This window comes from Microtus ochrogaster, unplaced genomic scaffold (genome assembly GCF_000317375.1).
Source record: "Microtus ochrogaster isolate Prairie Vole_2 unplaced genomic scaffold, MicOch1.0 UNK32, whole genome shotgun sequence".
Classification (NCBI taxonomy): Eukaryota; Metazoa; Chordata; class Mammalia; order Rodentia; family Cricetidae; genus Microtus; species Microtus ochrogaster.
In genome coordinates, this window is record NW_004949130.1 from 828,543 (window position 1) to 846,714 (window position 18,172).

At 47.3% G+C, this 18,172-nt stretch overlaps 1 protein-coding gene across 5 annotated transcripts in view; it reads left to right on the top strand.

Annotated features, from left to right (window-relative positions):
- Positions 1-18,172, top strand: part of Znf536 (zinc finger protein 536) — a 453,184-nt gene that overhangs the window by 320,786 nt on the left and 114,226 nt on the right. The gene's annotated exons all lie outside the window — the stretch shown is intronic.

Here is an 18,172-nt window from a genome sequence, read left to right on the forward strand (position 1 = left end):
AAAGGGGACCCATGGGAATCCCCAAACAACACAGGCTGTTGCCAAGACTATAGGTTGCTCTCCATAAAATGATGTCAAGACCCTATTGCTGAAGACAATATCCACACAACTCATTTAACAGAGAAGTTGAGCTGGTACCTGCATAGAGCCTTTGCCGTTATATGCTAGTAGTGTCTTTGGTATAGGAATGTGCTCCGTAGGAGACCAAAGGAGAAATGTAAACACCAAAAACCAGCCACAAATACTTTGATCTACAATGGAGTCCTGCCTGGAAGATATGCTAGGGCAATCCCTGTGCTCCCAAGAGCTCTGCCCTTGGGGACACATCCTGTCACCAAAAGCAAAGCTTAGAAATCTTATTGAAAATATTTTTTTCACATAATATATTCTGATCATGGTTCCTCTCAATCCCTAGCTCCTCACCCCTACTCTCCACCTCCCCACCTTCCCAACTCCACACCTTTTTTTGCTCTCTCTCTCTTTAGAAAACAAACAGGTAAAACCAAAACCAAACAACAGCAAAAAAGCAGAACAAACCCAGCAACAACAACAAAAAAGAGGGAGAAAGCAAAAGCATGAGAAACACACACAACACACACACACAACACACACACACACACACATCATAAAAACAAAATTGCAAACTATTATATTAAAAAGAAAAGAACAGTAAGGTTAAAAAAAATGTGCCCAAACAAAGCAATATGTAACAAAAATCTCCCAAACTACCCTGGAGTTTGTTTTGTTGTGGCCATCTACTGCTGGGCATGGGGCCTGCCCTTAACTGTGATTTATGTATCCAGTGAGCCTCCACTGGAGACAACTAATTTCTCCTTTGCAAGTGTTGTCTATTGCAGATAGCTCCTTGGTTAGTGTCTTTGTTAGGGTTCCTATGGCTGTGAAGAGACACCACGACCATGACAATTCTTATAAAAAAAAACATTGAATTGTGGCGGCTTACAGTTCAGAGGTTCAGTCCATTATCATCATGGTGGGACATGGCAGCACCCAGGCCGACATGGCGTTGGAACTGAGAGTTCCCTTTGCAGGCAACAGGAAGTGAGCTGTCTCCACTGGGTGTGGCTTGAGCACTTATGAGCCCTCAAGACCCGCCTCCACAGTGACACACTTCCTCCAATAAGACCACACCCACTCCAACAAGGCCACACCTCCCATTAGTGCCACACCCTTTGGGGGCCATTTTCTTTCTAACCACCACAGTTAGGGACAGGATATCATGTCCACTTCTCCATTTCTGTTCCAGAACCCCACCTGGCTTGGACCTGTGCAGGCGCTGTGCATGCTGCCATGGTCTCTGTGTGGCAGTCCTGCCATATCCGGAGGACAGTGTTCCCTGGGTGCCTTCCCCCCTCACTGGCTCTTCCAATCTTTCCTCTTCCACCCTGTACCCTGAGGGAGTGGTTAGGTGAAGACACTCCACCTAGGACCTAGTGCTGCAAAGTCTTTCACTCTCTGTGTGCTGTGCAGTTGTGGGTCTCTGTGGTCTCATCAGCTGCAAGAAGTTTCCCTGGTGATGACTGAGGGAGACGCTAACTCGAGGGCACAGAAGAATGTCATCAGGAGTAATTTGACCGCCACGTTCATGTAGCAGTTCGATCGTATTTAGAAATCTTAATAAAGCTGAATCCAGTGGCCCCTGTGTTTTCCTTTTGTACGGTTCCCACAAACTGTGTAGCTGTCCCAACTTGGATTTTACCCCAAGTGACCCTGGGAGACCTGTTGAGAATAAGATCAGTATACTAAGGTCACCTCCTGCTGGCTGCTGGGGGTGAGAGTGAAGGTCAGAAGCCAGGGCCTGCTGCCATGATCGGGGCGGTGGAAGCAGGTGTCACTGGTGACAAAACATATGGCCTGCACTTGGGGCACTGTCCTTTGAGCCTGTGTGTCAGCCCCATCTGCCTCCTTCCTTTCCTGTTTCTGTCACCCTGTCACGTTTTCAATGGGATCTTCCTTCTCCCTAACTCACAGCCCTGGCTGGAGCATCTTGGGCATCTGTTTCCATACTGTCACTTCTGCCTCTGTCTTCGCCTTCATGTGTCCCCTCTCTCACCTGCTTGCAAAGTAGACAACCATCCGCTCATTTCAGGTATGGCGTGGTGTGTGGTGGCATCTATATTGTTTACCTCCATTTCTGATGGTGTGGGCTACACAGCAGAATCTTGCTCATAGCAGCGAGGGTCTGAGACCCACACCATGCTCCTGAATCTACACTCTTCCTTCCATGGCTTGCTGCATGCAGGCAGGGGGATGGCTGCCTAGCAAGGTCTGGGATCCTAGAGCTCACACCGCCACTGATCTTAGACAGGGAGGCTTAGACACACGTGACCTAGGCCATTCTCTGAGTAAGGCTGGTACGCTTCCCAGTAGACAGTCAAGCGAGAGGAGCCGGCCCTTTCAGGAGTGGCCTGCTCTTTAGGAAAGTCCGTGCGTTTTGCCTCCGTCTCCCCAACTGTCCGCTCTTCAGATTCAGGCTTTCAGGATACCTCTGAAGTTTTCACAAATACCCTGATATGTTTCACAAAAGAGAATCTTGAAAAACAGCTCTCCAATTCAAGTAAGAAATAAAAACAAGACTCTCCAACTCTTCAGGCATTTATTGATCGCTTTTACTCTCTCCTTGATTCCAACACCCTGTCTCTCCCTATAAGGGAACATCACTCAAACAAAAGCGTTAAGAAACTTAGATGGGCTGGATCTGTGGTTGTCGTGATAATTTGCGTCCTGGCTGAGGCCTTGTGTTCCAAGTCTTAGCCTGAATTACATATTTCCAGCAGCGTTACAAAGCCCTTAGAAAACAGGATTTATCATGGAAATGGTGACATGGCTTCACCCAGCCTGGAGTTCTTGGGGGCCGCAATAATATACTGCACAGAGAAATCAGATCATTAGTTGGTTATAAACAAAGGACAGAGGCAGTAAATTAGAAGAGGCATTTCGGCAGTTTCTTACGCATTTACGACAGCAAAATATGCAGCCCCGTTTTATTCTTTGAGATAGTATTTAAGCATTTCAGATCTAACGTTCGTTTTTCAGACATGGCCGCGCCATGCATTTTGAAGCCTTGGCCATTCTCGATCTTCTGTAGTTTTATCCGTGGTATTTTCTTCCTTCTCTGTTGCTCATTAGAAAAATGTTAAAAATCCATTTTGGTCTGATTAATAATAAAGCTGATCACATGTAACCTAATTTTCATTCAGGGCTGCCCCTGTCTGTGGAGTCATATACAAAGTGACCTTTGAATCGCCAGTGGACTCATAAAGTACAATAAGCACCATTGTCCTGTCAAAAATTGAAGATGTTTTACATCATTACAAAATTTAATGTTCCATCTTTTCAAATGCACTCCTTTTCAAAGGCCACATTCCAATTGAAGCTCATTAAAATCAGACTCAAGTTTCCTGTGGTGGGGATGAAGAGAGTTTCGCAGGCTAGGGGAGGAAAATGAATCAGTCTTTTAAAACAGATATGGTTACATATGAGTTTTGAAAGGTACGGGGACGGGAGAGCCTCCACTAGCGGCCACAGTGAGGCTTTTGTACTGATAAAACCAATCACTGCCTCCCGGATCCTTTCCCCTCCCCCAGGCACACATACCCTGGATCCTATTTGTTTCTGAATGAATCAGTTTTCTAAATAAAATTGTTGTTTTAAAGTTCAGGGATGGAACCCGAAGAGGTTTCTTTTTTTTTTCTTTTTTTTTTTTTTGGTGGATGAGTTGGTAGGGGATAAAAGAAGCTGTAAAACCAGCCCAGCAATTTCATATATTTTAAAAAATATAATATATCTATGTTCCTCTGAGCTAGAGATGTGATATTTCCAAAAGTCACTGTAGGACTCTGGGGGGAGTGGAAGAGTGGCATGGGAAGGCTGGCCACTTAAATGCTGCATTGCTCCCAGAAGCAGAGAGAACATTGTCGCTAAGACCTGTCTCAGTGGCCGAGTGGGGACCAGGGAAGATCCCCACTCAGGGCTCCCATCTCAAACTCTTTCTCTGAGTTTTTTGGTTTCTTGGCCAAAGATGTAATCAGGTTATAGGTTTCGCTGGTTCATCCACCTGACATGAAGGGACTAGATTAACAGCGTCCTCCTCACTCTGTTCCCTGTGAGTGTAAAAGGCCCAGAACACAAAGGCACACCCCTCACGCTTAGATAGATGAACATTTTCAAGGAACAGCTAGCTAGGTGGGACACACCTGTAACCTGCACTCACAGGGAAGAAAAGGTCTATGAGTTCAAGGTCAACCTAGGCAGCATAACTAAGTCCTTTCCTAAAATAAATAAATACATAAGGATAAAATCAATGCTGGAGAGATGGTTTAGCACTGGCTGCTCTTGTGGAGGACCTGGTTCAGTTGTGAGCACCCACATTGGGCAGCCCACAGCCATCTGTAACTCCAGTTCCACTGACCCCCCCCACGCCCTCTTCTGGCCTCTCTGGGCACTGCATGCCGGTGCTTCACATACAGACAAGCAGGCACACACATACAAATATAAAATAAAACCAGAAGGAATGTCAAGGTCTGGAAATTGCCTACTTCCAAGCTTAGGAATCAATAACTCGTGACCTGACACTTCACATTAGGGAATAAACTTTATTATATTAATTATAATGTATTAATAAAAATGAAGTTTTGCCATTTTTTTCATGAGCTACAGAGAAGGAAGAAAATACCAGAAATAAAACTACAGCACACCAAGAATGGCAAAGGCTTCAAACTGCACCACGACCACATCTGAAGATGTGTGCTTGATCTGAAATACTATCAAGGGAAGAAATGCGAGTTCCACCTGCCAGACAAGTGTATCATTCACTCGACTCGGGCACTCTGTCAGGAGCGGGCTGCCTGGGTCTGGCTGGCTCATCTGTGCCAAGCTCCAGCGGTATTGAGAACTGAGTAGAAGTGACATTGCTGCCCAGTTGTGCCTTTTGTAGCTGTGTGACCTGGTGTAGGTCACCTATCTCTGCTGGGCATCAGAACCTTCCGAGGACGATGGTGCAGGTGCTCCCTGACTTCTGCTAAAATTGCATCCCAGTAAACCCATAGTATGTTAAAAATGTCATGGAGCGTGGGGTGTGGTGCCACAGACTTGTAACATGCCTGCTATTTGGGAGGCCAAGGTAAGAGGGCAGTAAGCTTAAGGGCTGTCTAGGTAACTTAGTAAGACCCTAACTTCAAATAAGACAAAAAAATAACCCTGCTTGCATAGCTCAGGAGTAGAGAATGCTTTGCACACCTCTAAATCCATTTTAGGGAATGGGAGTGTGGCTGGGTAGTGGAGTGCCTACCTAGAATCCCCGAGTAAGGGGCTCAGGTGTGATTCAATGGTAGAGTCCCTGCCTAGAATCCCCCAGTGAGGGCCTGTGGCTGTGGCTCAGTGATAGGGTGCTTGCCTGGAATGAATAAGCCCCTGGGTTCAATCTGTGGTACCAGAGAAAAAGAAAGATGACTATTATTGAAATACATTTCATAAATATAGCCTACTGTGGTATTCATCTTCCTCACCACTGTGGCAAACACTGATATAGCAACTTACACGGAAAAGAAGGTGTATTTGGGTTCATGAGTTCAGACGCTCACTCCACTTTGGAGGATAGGGCATGGCAGAGCTGAACAGTTCACATCATGGCAACCAGGAACTCCATCCTCTGTTCCATCCATCGTTCTTCTATTGTCTGTGCCTCTGGCCCATTGGGTGGCGCTGCCCACATTCAGGGTGAGTCTCCCCCTCTCAGGCGATCCTCTTCGGAGGACACATCTTCACAGGCGTATCCTGAGGTGTGCCTCAACCACTTAGCTCATTCCAAACACTGTGAAGCTGACAGGGAAGATCAACAGTAATCATACCTCAAAGTGTGCCCAAAGTGCTGACATTAGACTACAGCTGGGCCTGAGCTGTGAATGCCAAGCCTGTGTTACCACAGAGGCCTAGACAGTTGTGGTGGTGTGTTGAGTGTCATGGCAACACAGCACACTGCTGGGATTTGTTGCTTCCTCTTCATGACTGCATGACTGGTCAGAAACTAAGGTCTTTCATCTCAAGACAGTGTCACAAGCAGAGTGCTAGCCATACACACACATGATCAAAATTCATAGTGGAAGATTCAACTGCTAGAGCTCTTGCTTATGTATGATTATAGATTTCAGAAATGTTATATTGAACCATCATACATCATGGGACATCTGAAGTATGGACTTGGCATGACTGTATAAGATTATGTATATTAAGGGTTTAGCCCCCTATCTGGGACATATTTCTCTACCTTTTGATGTGAGTTCTGCCTGTGGTTGAAGTGATATTACTTGTAACTAATCCAGAAAACCAACAGCTAATTTACCTCCTTAGTGAATATTAGCTTGGCTAGAGAGCTAAAGCAGTGGTTAGCCCCTCATCCAGTAACCAGCATTTAGCATAGGGTGGTTATAATAGAGATGTAGCAGTTAGCTACTACTGTGTAACAAGTATCCCCAAACTAAGTGGTTAAAATAACAGAAATTTATTCCCATCCTCCAAAACACATGGGTCAGTGGGTGAGTGTGCAGATCCAAGCAGGGCTCAGCTGACTTTAATTGGATTTGTTCATGCCTCTGTTGGTAACTAGAAGGTCAATGGAACTGGTTGGCCTAGGGCAGCTGTGACTGGGGATGAATAGTCCTGTACCACGTGGCCCCTCATCCTCCAGAATGTTATCCTGCAATAGTTCTCATCTCAGAAGCTCCTTCAAGAGAATCACTAAGAATGCCTGAGCTCCATTGTGCTTGTATTGTTAACTACTCTTCTATTGGCCAAAATCGCACAGCCACCCCTGGGTCCGGTGAGAGAAGGGACTAATAAAGGGCATGTGTGGAGAGAGGCATGGAGCTTAGAGTCGCCTGCATAGTGAGCATCACTCTCCACATCCCCAAAGCTGTAGTCATGGCTGAGGAGATGGCTCAGCAGGCAGGAGTACTCGCTGTGTAAGGATGAAATCAAATCACCAGCACCCACGTTTATATTCATGCTTCAGTTCCTACAGGTAGTCAATGATGACCTGGGTTCTCTTAGTAGTGTTTTCTTTGACTGACCTTGGGGAAGCCTCTGTTTCTCCCAGGGGCCATGACAAGGTGGCCGTAGGTTATCCCAGGGGCCCCAACAACATTGACCACGCAGGAACTACTGGAAGGAGATTCATTTCAAAGAGAATTGTTAAGGCAGAGGGAAGTGTCGAGGGAGGGGGTATCAACACAAGTTGGCACAACAGTGGGTGCTGGTGTGGGGAAAATGGGATTCAGTGGATCCTGAAGACTCCAAAAGTGATCCGAGGGTGGACTGCAGTGGTGGGGAGGCTCGAGATAAGAGGAGTGAACACACTGCTCTGCACAGTGGTTTCCTCTGAGATGCAATGGAGCCTGGGTGTAGTGTGTACCTGCATGCTTCATGTCCTGCTACAGCTCATCCCACATCCCAAGGAACAGGCTGTACACGGAGCTCACAGGAATGGGGCTGGGAGCAAGTCTGTTCCCCAGGCACAGTGCATGTGAGATGCAGCCCACACATGTCCGCAAGAGGTTCCCAACAGGTAAAGGAACTCTAGTCTGCCACTCCATCAGGGGTCCAGCCAGACAACACCATTTAGCTCCTGCGTTATTTACACTCAGTCCCTCCCCTATGAGGGATCCGTGGTAAGAAAGCTGCCAGCGAAGGTGCTGTGTGATCGGGCTGGGTGTGATGAAAATGTGTCTCCTGCTATCTCCTGCCAGTGGGATTGTTTTTTCCTGTAGTGTTAACTTTACCGGTGATGAAATAAAAGTGTGTTAATGTCTCTGCATGTGGATATCCATCTATGCAAAGTGAAGTTCCAGGAAAGCCTTGCAGCTTGTCGTGGGCCAGCCCGTGCCCCGCTTTCTTTTCCTGTTTTATGAAACCATTTCCGGTCCACACAGGTCCATGTTCTGAGTGCTCACACCCTTCAGCATTCACCTTGTAGATACTTGTATCTGGGGGATGGTGTTATTCTTTACTGCCCGAGGCCGTCTTTTCATTCAGATCAAAATTACCTATTGCAGCTTGGATAGGATATATCCTCCCACAAAGGCGCATGAACTGATCGTTTGGTGCCCAGCTGGTGGATGCAGTCCTTGGGAGGTGAATGGATCAGGGAGGCTCCTACTTCCTCAAAGGATTAAGCCATTGATGGAGCAATAATCTGATGGCCTTACTGCAAAGCAGTAGGAACCAGGAGACAGAGGGCAAGAGCTTGACAAGATTGCCTATTGGTGGCAACTCGAGAGCACTAATTTGGGCCCCGACAGTCAGTAGATCCTAAGAATATTAATTGGGAATTTGGAAGAAGCCTCCTTGTTCACAAGAACTATTTAGCCCAGGGTGGAATGGGTGTTACCAAGCCTTCCATGAATCTAGAATCAACATATTACCCCCCCCCCCAAGCTAACCACAGCCTCTCTGTCATAAGCAGTCCACTTTCATTGCTAACTATGTTACGCTCTTCTCATCTGCACTGGGTCCCGTCTCCCGTGAGATGCAGACTACTCTAGACTCAGTTCCTGTGCTCCTCCCCCCCCCCCCCCGCGGCCAGGCGTCTTCCAACACCTATGTGGAGCCTCACATCCCCCAGTGAGCCTTTTATGATGAATCTAGGTAAACTGAACTTCCTCCCTATAGATGACTTACAAAGGTTCTCTGATCTGCAGGACACTGCTCGACAGCACAAACGTCAACGTTAGCATTTGCAGCCATATAGAGTGTGGGAAGTGCTTGGGCTGTGGTCACCATTTATTCAAGAAGTAGGCACTGTGCTCCCTCATAGTAATCAGCAGGACAAGATCCCGCACCCTCAACATGCTTGTGTCTTTGTGGGTCTTGAATTTAGTTAGCTTTGAGTCCAGCATTCCTGGACACATCTTGTAATAATAGCAACATGCCTTGGGGCGATTGTTAAAATCTTTTCAAGGCTGAGTTAAATGCTACCTAACAGGGTTGTTCCGAGGGAGAAACAAGACTCAAATGCACTGACCCAGCATTGTGCTTAAGTTCAGTCAACTTGACCATGCCCTACTTGGCTCGATTCTGTCCCTGGGTGCAAAAGATTCTGTCAGGTAGGGAGGCTGCTTGTCTACAGAGATGGGAAGGGAAATTGGGCCCTCTACAGCTGGGATTTGGTAGGGCATGGGAGGAGAGGACCTCTCACCTCACATCCTGTAGCGTACTCGTGGTCACACAGGACTTTCCAAGCTCCTGACTCGGACGTTTCAGGACTGAAACTGAAATTCAGAACCAACTGCACAGACATGGCTGAGAAAAATAACTGGGAAAAAAACCTCCTTCCCCACACACCTTTGAGAGACTACAGCTAGCTCAAGGTGTGACTCAATGCTAACAGTGCTTATTCTGCAGGCAGGAGGACCCGGGTTCAATGCCCAGCATCACAAAAAAACAAACCCAAATAGACAGCAAACCACTTTTGATTATCAATCCAAGAAACCACCCAGTTCCCATGCTTTCTCTTCCTGTCACTTGGCACCATTTCCAGGACTAAGTATCACCTGTAGAAAAGCTCTCCTGGCCAGCCACCTTCTAGAGGACAGTCATAAACTGGTGAGTTATTTGCAGTCCCCCAAGAAACAACTGTGCCTTCTGGAAATCAATTCTATTTGAACACAGCTGGCCTGCTTTTCTCCTCCCTGTAAAATACTGTGTGGATGAAGAGGACCCTGGGTGTCTCCTCGGCATTTCATATGCAGTATTATAGTCCAAGGGACATTTGTCAACATTATATAATAATCTATGATCAAAACACTAAAACCTGTCAACTCCCAGAGTCACCTGCACTCTAACTTTACAACTGAAACTCATTTAAAAGTAAATGAAAGTCACACGGATGAGATTCAATTAAAATTAATTTAAGGTATGGAAAAAAATGATTCACCGTGATATAAATCTGCACACTGTTATTGCCTACTGTATCTTATCCTATGTGGGACTCTCCCACAACAACAGGGCAGGCTTGCAGCTAGCGAAGGGCACACCGTGTGCAAACCACGGGTGCCGGGCCACGTGTGTCTTGGGAAAGGTTTTGTGGAGCGGGTAATCAAATTTAGGTCTTGTTTTGTAGGCAAGAGTTCTACCATTGACCCACACTCATAGGCCTTGACTTTGTGAGGTAGGGTCTCACATAAGGCCTCGAACTCCTGACTCGTCTTCCTCTGTCTCTTGTATGCTAAGATTGCAGGTGCTTGCTTCTACACCCAGGTTTGAGAAAAGAGCGGAAGGGGCAGAGGGTATGTTTTTGCTTTTAGTCTTTGCCCCCTTGCTAATCCTGAAGCATCCATCCAGTTCTATCAGCCCTAGTTTTCTGGACAGAGGCATAACAGAAATCCAATTTAAAATCTTTCTTTCTTTTTTTTTTTCTTTCCAACTTTTGAGTATGCATGCAATTTCTCCTGATAGCAGGATCTCAGCAGAGAAATTAACTTCAATAATCTATGGATTACAAGACGTATCGAGCCTTCAAAGCAACCCAGTGTTAGATCTATTCTCAGAAGAGTTTAAATGACATTAATAGTTAACAAGTGATGGGATGCATTTTCCCAGCGCAGTCAGGATCTGTGGGTGCCTCCTACCCACCCACCCCACCCCCATTCTCCAGGCCTTTCAGTTATGACAAGTGGCTTCTTCTCCACTCCCTGTGTGGCTCCTCTGGCGCTCACCTCCAGGGATTCCTGGCCTCAGTTTCCAGGCTCAGTAGCCATAGCAGGCACAAGGTGATAAGAAAGGACTTCTTCACTGTCCTGGGAAGCATCTCCCACATCCTGTTACTCACACCCTTGATTGTTGATTGTGCTATTGGTTTTCAACTTGGTACCCTTTAGGTTGTATCCCCTGAAAGAATTACTAAGCTCATGTCTGCAGGGATCAAATTGTATAGGATAGCTCCCGCTCAGCTCTCTTCACCAGCTTGTTCCCCAAGAACCTTGCAGCCTGAAGCCGCACCAGGCCTGAGGATCATGAGGTTAAGTTTGAAGCTGGTTCTCTAATTGTAACTTAGCACCCTAGGTGGGTGCCTGCGTGGCCTCCCCACAGGCGGCTCGTCTACTCGTGGTACCCAGCTTCTTCCTGTGGGAGTCCCAGCTCACTCCCCTAGGCCCCAGCTGCAAAGTGCATTCAATCTTCATCCAATTGCAACACGTGGCTTCCCTGGGAGCTCCCTCCAGCAGCAGCTGTGCCTTGAATCACAGTTGCACCTGCTGGGTTGGAGGTCAAATTGCTTAGCCTGCTATCTTTACTGGCTCATGTGGTACAGCGGTTGGGGGCCGTTCAGGCGGAGAGCAAGCCCTTAAGCAGAACAAGCAGGGAGTTCTGGTTCCCGCACCCGGGCACCACTCACTGTGCAGTGACATGCCAGATGCAGCCTCTAGGCAGGGTTCTCTTCAGTGTGTCATCACGACCGCCTGGAAGAAGCCGGTGTCCTGGTCTCGGTGATCTTCCACAGGATCGAGGTGTCATTTGTATAGCTTTGGGTACCCATTTGAGTTAAAGATCCATACAGGGGTTCAGCCCAAGGAGGCAGCAAGAGTATATGAGGTCTGGGGTCACAGGAGAGAGAGCAGCTTTCCAGTGGGGGCACAGGCTACTCACTGCCACTGGAAGCCACTATCTGTCTTGGGAAATACAGCTCTCTCTCTCCATTCTTTTCTCTCCTCCTCTTCTTTTTTTTTTCTGATTAAAACACCAAAGAAAACAGCAGCCCAGCGCCTCTCTGTCTTAACACCTCTCCACCGTCTGCTAATCACAATTTTTAACCTAGAGGGAGAAGGTCTTAGGCCTGGAGCCTTTTCAGGCGCTTGACTCCAGCTGGAATTTAATAACACTTTTCTGTTTCATTGTTTCGTTGCTGTGACTGTTTTCTAATTATGTCAAGTAGCACTGGGTTTCCACTTATGGTTCTGATATAAAGCTTTCTTTCAGAATAAATTTCGTAAAAAGTAATAAGGGCGCGCGTGTTTCTAAGGGGGAGGAAATAGCGGCGCCAGTGATGGTGAGAACATGGCCAGGTCAGGCACGGCCCAGGGCCGCAATCCTGAGCTTCTCAGGGCTGAGGCAGGAGGATCACACATTCCAGGTCTGACTGGACTGCAGAGTACATTCAAGGCCAGCTTGTGCGTTAGTGAGAACTTGCCTCAGAAAAGAAAGCGCGGTGCGGGGGACGGTGATGGGGTCATAGTTTAGTGAGACAGCGCTTTTCTAGAATCAGCGAGATGCTGAGAACACAGCTCAAATGTAGAGCAACACCTGCCTACATGTGTGCAGCCCCGAGTTTCATTCACAGTACAGGCAAAGGAAAGGAGGAAGGGAGGGAAGAACGGAGGGAAGGAGGGAGGGAGGGAGGGAGGGAGGGAGGGAGGGACAGTTGATTTCCAGAGTCACAGGAACATCATGAAGGAAGCAGAATAGCTTACTAGCATAATTTGAAAATTCTGCGGTAGAAGGTTTAGCCAAAGCTAGCCTTTTTGGGAGTTTTCTGAGGGCAGATGTTGTGGTGGAATGGGGGAGTATCTGTGAATATGTCCAAAAATCTCTGAGACCTGAGAACTGGGTCCAGAGGTAAGGAAAGGGCACTACATTGAGATTCAGCTTGAGAGACTCAAGACAGTCTCCTCTTCTGTCCACCAGACCTGGGCAGCCTTGATGTGAACACTTCCCAGGCTCCTTTATCTGGCATACCTGGGCCTCCGTGCCCTCCATAGATAGCAGAATACTCCCATTTCCTCATTCCGACTGTTGTGTGGTCAAAGGACGCACATGGTGGCCTCATTGCCAAGGTTGTTCCCCCTGAGGGCCCTGGATATGGGAGGCAAAGGAGAGAGTGGGAATATGCCATGTCTTGGTTTTCTTGGCCCTTGGAGCCTGGGCCTGACATCGCGGCTTCGGGAGGATCTGAGGATTTTTCTCTGCTTTGGTACTGTCTTGAGAAACAGAATCCCATGGAGGATTTTAACCCCTCTGCCCAGGCATGCATCATTAGCTTGTGTTGTGCTCTCCTGTGCATTGGCATAGATGGGTGGAGATGTAGGTCCTTTTCCTGAACAGCTCAGCCTCTGGAGGGCTTGAGACAGGGGTCTCACAGTCTCGTCTGTAAACTGATCAGTGTCGCCGGATAACCCTTTTCCTGGGCTACTCTCCAAGCTGCAGAGCGAGAACTTAGGTCCGTCAGAGAACCTTAATTCTCCAATTTGTCTTCCCACTTCCCCTTCCTTACCCATATTCCCTTCCCTTCCTTTTCTTTTCCTCCCCAGACAGGGCTTAGATTTGTATCCCAGCAGGCTGGGCTCAAGCCCTCTACCCTGCAGCATCCCCCCACTCCAGGGCCTGCACGCAGATACTCCTGGTGTTTGTAAGAAACCATTTTCTATTGCTGACTTATCAAGAGCATTTCTTTGACATGCAACTGAGGGGAGACTAACCATTGAGAAGAGTGACTGCTAAAAACTGGTTTTATTTGGAAAGCAGGGAAAAACCAAGGGTTTCAGGTGTGTCCTGAGTTATCCAGTTCCTGGTGTGCATGGATAAGGAGTGCTTCCCAGATAGATGGGTCTCTGACAGCTGGATGAAAAGATTCCGAAGAGCCTGACAGAGGCAAAGACAAACGGCATTTGCTCATTGGTGGAGAAGAATTTAGATCCAAAGCAACCGAGGCCCTTCCTAGCGGCAGAGGCTCCCATTGCTGACATGCCCTCGCTGCCTGCCCTCGTGAAGAATGCTGCTACTGTCTTTCTCCCATGTCCTCTCTCAACTACCTGCTCTACTGTGCCTCACTGATGCGTGCGTCTGGATCACAGACGCCTTGGACAGGCATTTGAGCAGAGAAAATAGTCTACAGAGGGCTTTTGATCACAAACAGTCATTTTATTGCAACACACAAGAAACACCTCCCTCAGAGCAGGGCTCCACCCTTGAGAGGATCTTTTCCAAGGTAATAAAGTGGCCTTGGAAAACTTTCTTGGAAAACTTTCCAGAGCTTAGGGCTCACTCACTGAGCAGCTACGGATGCATCGCCCCAGCACCTCAGAAATCATTTGAATATTTATAAATTTAAGTATTTATTTTCATATTAAAATTAAAGCTCTATTGTCTTGCAACTAACCTGCCTTGTTCTGCCACTCCAAAACAAAACCTTCTCCAGTGTGATAACCTTTATTTATAGATGGCAATAAGCATATTTAGAAATATTATTATTCATGACCCTTGCACTAAATATCATAATCAGAATACAGATGTGCAGGGTAATTGCCATGCACAAGTCACTATGCATCAAATTCTTGCAAAGCAAAAATAGCATCCCTTTTGGGATAAATTATCCATTGGTGGTGCATAAAGGTATCAGGGCGGCACCAAGGATTTCTAACAGTGGAACACAGAGAGGCTGTTTAAATCAAGGGATACCCGGTATCCGGGACATTTTCCATTCATCTACTTCCTGCATATTTAAACAGTTTCTTTGCCGGACCCACTTTTAGGACGTGGCATGGAAATAGGGTGAGTAGGGGGGCAGCTGTATATCAAGCGTGTGTAGCTGGGTCAAGGCTTCTGTGCTGGTTTATTGTCATTGTCGACTTGTGCACCCTAAAGTCACCTGAGAGGAGGCCATGTCTGTGAGAGATTGTCCTTTTAGTTGGTGACCCCTGTGGGGACGGTCCAGCACACTATGGGTGACACCATCTGTCATTAGGTGAGTCTGGGCTGTATGAGAGAGATAGCTGAGGGCTTGGAAAGATGGCGCAGCCACTAACAGCACTGACTGACCATGCAGAGGACACAGATTTGGTTCCCAGCACCTCCATGGCAGGTCACAACTCTCTGTAATTCCAGTTCCAGATTATTTGATTCCCTCATCTGGTCTCTTTGGGCATGTACCTGGTGTGTGTGTGTGTGTGTGTGTATTATATATGTAGCAAAATACTTGTATGCATAAAATAAAACAATAGATAAATATTAAGAAATAATAAAGCCTATACAAACAAGCCAAGGGGCAAGCTACTCAGCAGCTTCCTGGTTTCTGCTTCATCTCCTGTCTGGACTTCCCTCAGTGACGGACTGTGACCTGGAAGTGTAAAGCTGAAATAAACCCTTGCCTCCTTCAAGCTGCTTTCAGTCACAGCGCTTGTCACTGCAACAGGAAACAGACTAAGACGGTTTCCTGTGACCCCAGCCCCGTCTTCGAATATCTTTTTACCTCAACAGAGGAAGGACGCTGATTTCCAGATAAGCACCATGCTCAGGCTTGGTTCACTAATTGACTGAACAAGACGCGGTCACACTTTACAGTCCCCTCCGTAATGGATTTTCATGTTTGTGAATCCTAACTGGCTGTGGAAATAGAAAGCAAATGTCTCATAATCACAAATACCTTTTGGTTCTTTCTTTTTTTTTCTAAACTCAAAGATTAAATCAACTTTTACCCCCCATTTACCACCAAGTTCATGGTTATAGAAGGATGATAAATGATCGGACGATGGACATATCCACCGTGTTACCGTTTGCTGAATTCGTACAAGTGATTGCTGGATATAACACATTTCTCAGTTAGGTGTTACATGAATAATTGGTATATTAAAGAAAGTGTGAAATAAACAGGTATAAAGCCTGCAGCACGTTTATTATTTGCTGAGGGTTTCCATGCTCGTGCCATTTAGAAGCCATCGTCAAGTTCAACCTCCTTTCCGTGTTGCTGGAACAGAACCCCTCATTAAACCTGTTGTAAAAGATCCTTTTGTGCAAATACTCTGGGTGTTCGTAACAGCAACCGTTGGCTCAGGGATGAGACACTGCTTCAAAACCACAAGACCTCAAGCGGGTACAAGGCACTGCATCTCTGGTGAGAGGCCATGGTGCTCATCACAGCTCTACTGGGGGCAGGAGCTGACCAGTGTGTTCTTCCCCCTCATCCTGCAGCTCTCCCCTCCTCTATGCTGCATCCTCCTGCTTCATATCAGGTCCTCTCCCCGATCTTCTCCCAGCTCTCAATGACCTTTGGTCAGTCTCTTTGGTCTTGAGAGCCAAGGTCTTCTCATCTGCTTGGTCCTCTGATGATTTGGAAGGAATGGCATAATTAGATAGATTGAAGCTTCCGGAGTTCAAACAACCCAGACTCTAGGAAGGAAGAGAAGAGGAAGGCAGGGGATTTAGAAAGAGGTGGAGGAGGAGAGAGAGGAAGAGGAGGCAAGGACAGAAAGAAGAGGCAGAAGAAGTGGCTGGACTTAATGGGATCATCAAGTATCCTTGGAGAAATACCAGTCAGTTTTATCCCTGTCCCCTCCACTCAGTGTTAAATGACTTTCTATTGCTAAAACCAAATGTTTCCAAACAGTCAGACAGAATGAAGCAGTAGTACTAAGGTAAGGCAAATGTTGTAGAAAGCATCAAATATACAAGTTGTCTTAATGGTGCTACACTGTTCTGTTTCCTGGGAAGGGCAGTCACTATGTGCCATTATGCCTATGCTAGACAGTTGCTGCGCCCACACCTTACCGTCCCCATGCTACCAGCATCTGTGATGTCTGACCAGCAGCCAGGTGCTCTGCACTGGGGACAGCTGCAAAAAGTGGGGCCTTTATCTGCTGATCTCAGAGGCTGCCTGCAGGATGATGGCTGGAGATAGGAATATGAGATATGAGCCTTCTCAGGCTCACCCCTGCCTGCCCCCTTCCTTCTTCCCTTCCTCCCTCACTGGCTGCTGTCTTTTTTCTTTTTTTTGCATAACCAGTAGCAAATTGCTGGACTCTCCGCATGACATTGACTATGACGGATTAAATGGCTGATTTGACCAGATCATTAGACCTCTGTCCCCAGGATGCCAGTGGAGCCTGCTGGAGAGAGAGGGGTACACTCAGGGCTTTCTGGCTTGGTGATCCTGCTTCCCTTGAAGGAGACATTGAGCTAGCCTGGCCTTCTCCCCCTTCTCCACTTTTTAAAATCCTGATTCCCCCCAAAAGAGACATCAAACCTCAGATTTCATATTCAGCTCAGTGAAACCAAAGCCAGGCTTGGAGCTGGCATGCCTCAGAGGAGCAGAGGAGGAGGTCTGGGGATAGGATTGAGACATGGAACTGCAAGCATTCCCTAACTGCTTCCAGGAATCCTCTTACCTTGACACCCCACGTTGCACCCCAGAAATGGCTTACACATATGTGCAGCATTACTGGTGGCCTGTTGATCCTCCAGGATGAGGCTATACCCCACAAAATGCTTTCTGCTTGGTTAGAGCATCCCAGGGCACAGCCTTCATGTAGTTCCCAGAGGGTGGTAGTCGGGAAACCAGAGCCCCTAGACTCCATGGCAAAGGACCAGTCCATCAGGAGAGTTTGGTCCATCTGGCTTCTGTGCTTGCTCCTCTGTGAATTAACCTCTGACCTCAGTTTCTTCATGGGTAGAGGAGGGACTGGGCTCGGCTGCATCACCCTCCACCCCTGGGGGGTTGGGGATAGTGGTGGCATTCTGTATTCTAAGATGCACTGTTCTTATTTGTTCCTCCTAGGTCAGGTACCCTCTGCAGTTTCTCAGTGGTTTTCTAGATGGTTCTTTCAGAAGTCTCAGTCTGCAGGGCATCGTTGGCTTACCGGATGCTGGTGGGGCATATTCAGGGTCCTACACCCTCTCTTCATTGTCCTCCCCACATCCCTGTCTCCAAATTTCTTGGGGGAGTACAGCCATCTCTTCACAGTGAGCACGATCCTCTGAATGAGGTGTGGTCAGTAAAGAGCAGTCACCTGAGGCTCAGGAGATGGAGAAAAACAAAATGAGACCCCATTAAAAGGGACAGTGGGATGAAGAGAAAAAGGGGCCATTTCCACAGGATGCCCACCCCATCCCATTCCCTGCTCCAGGGCTCAGAGCATCCCAGAGGGCTTTGTGCCCTTCTGTGACCATGAGCTATTTCCTCTCAGGACCAAAGCAGAGATCATCTGCGGGACACACTGCTCCTCCTTCTTACAGACCTAATGCTGCGGAGCTATTTTAGGCAACCATTTAAATAAAAGCCTATTTGACTAAGAAGCACAATATATTCCAAAGAATGACGGCAAAAGGGCAGAGCCTGGAAAGGAAAAGGAGAGAGAGAGAGAGAGAGAGAGAGAGAGAGAGAGAGAGAGAGAGAGAG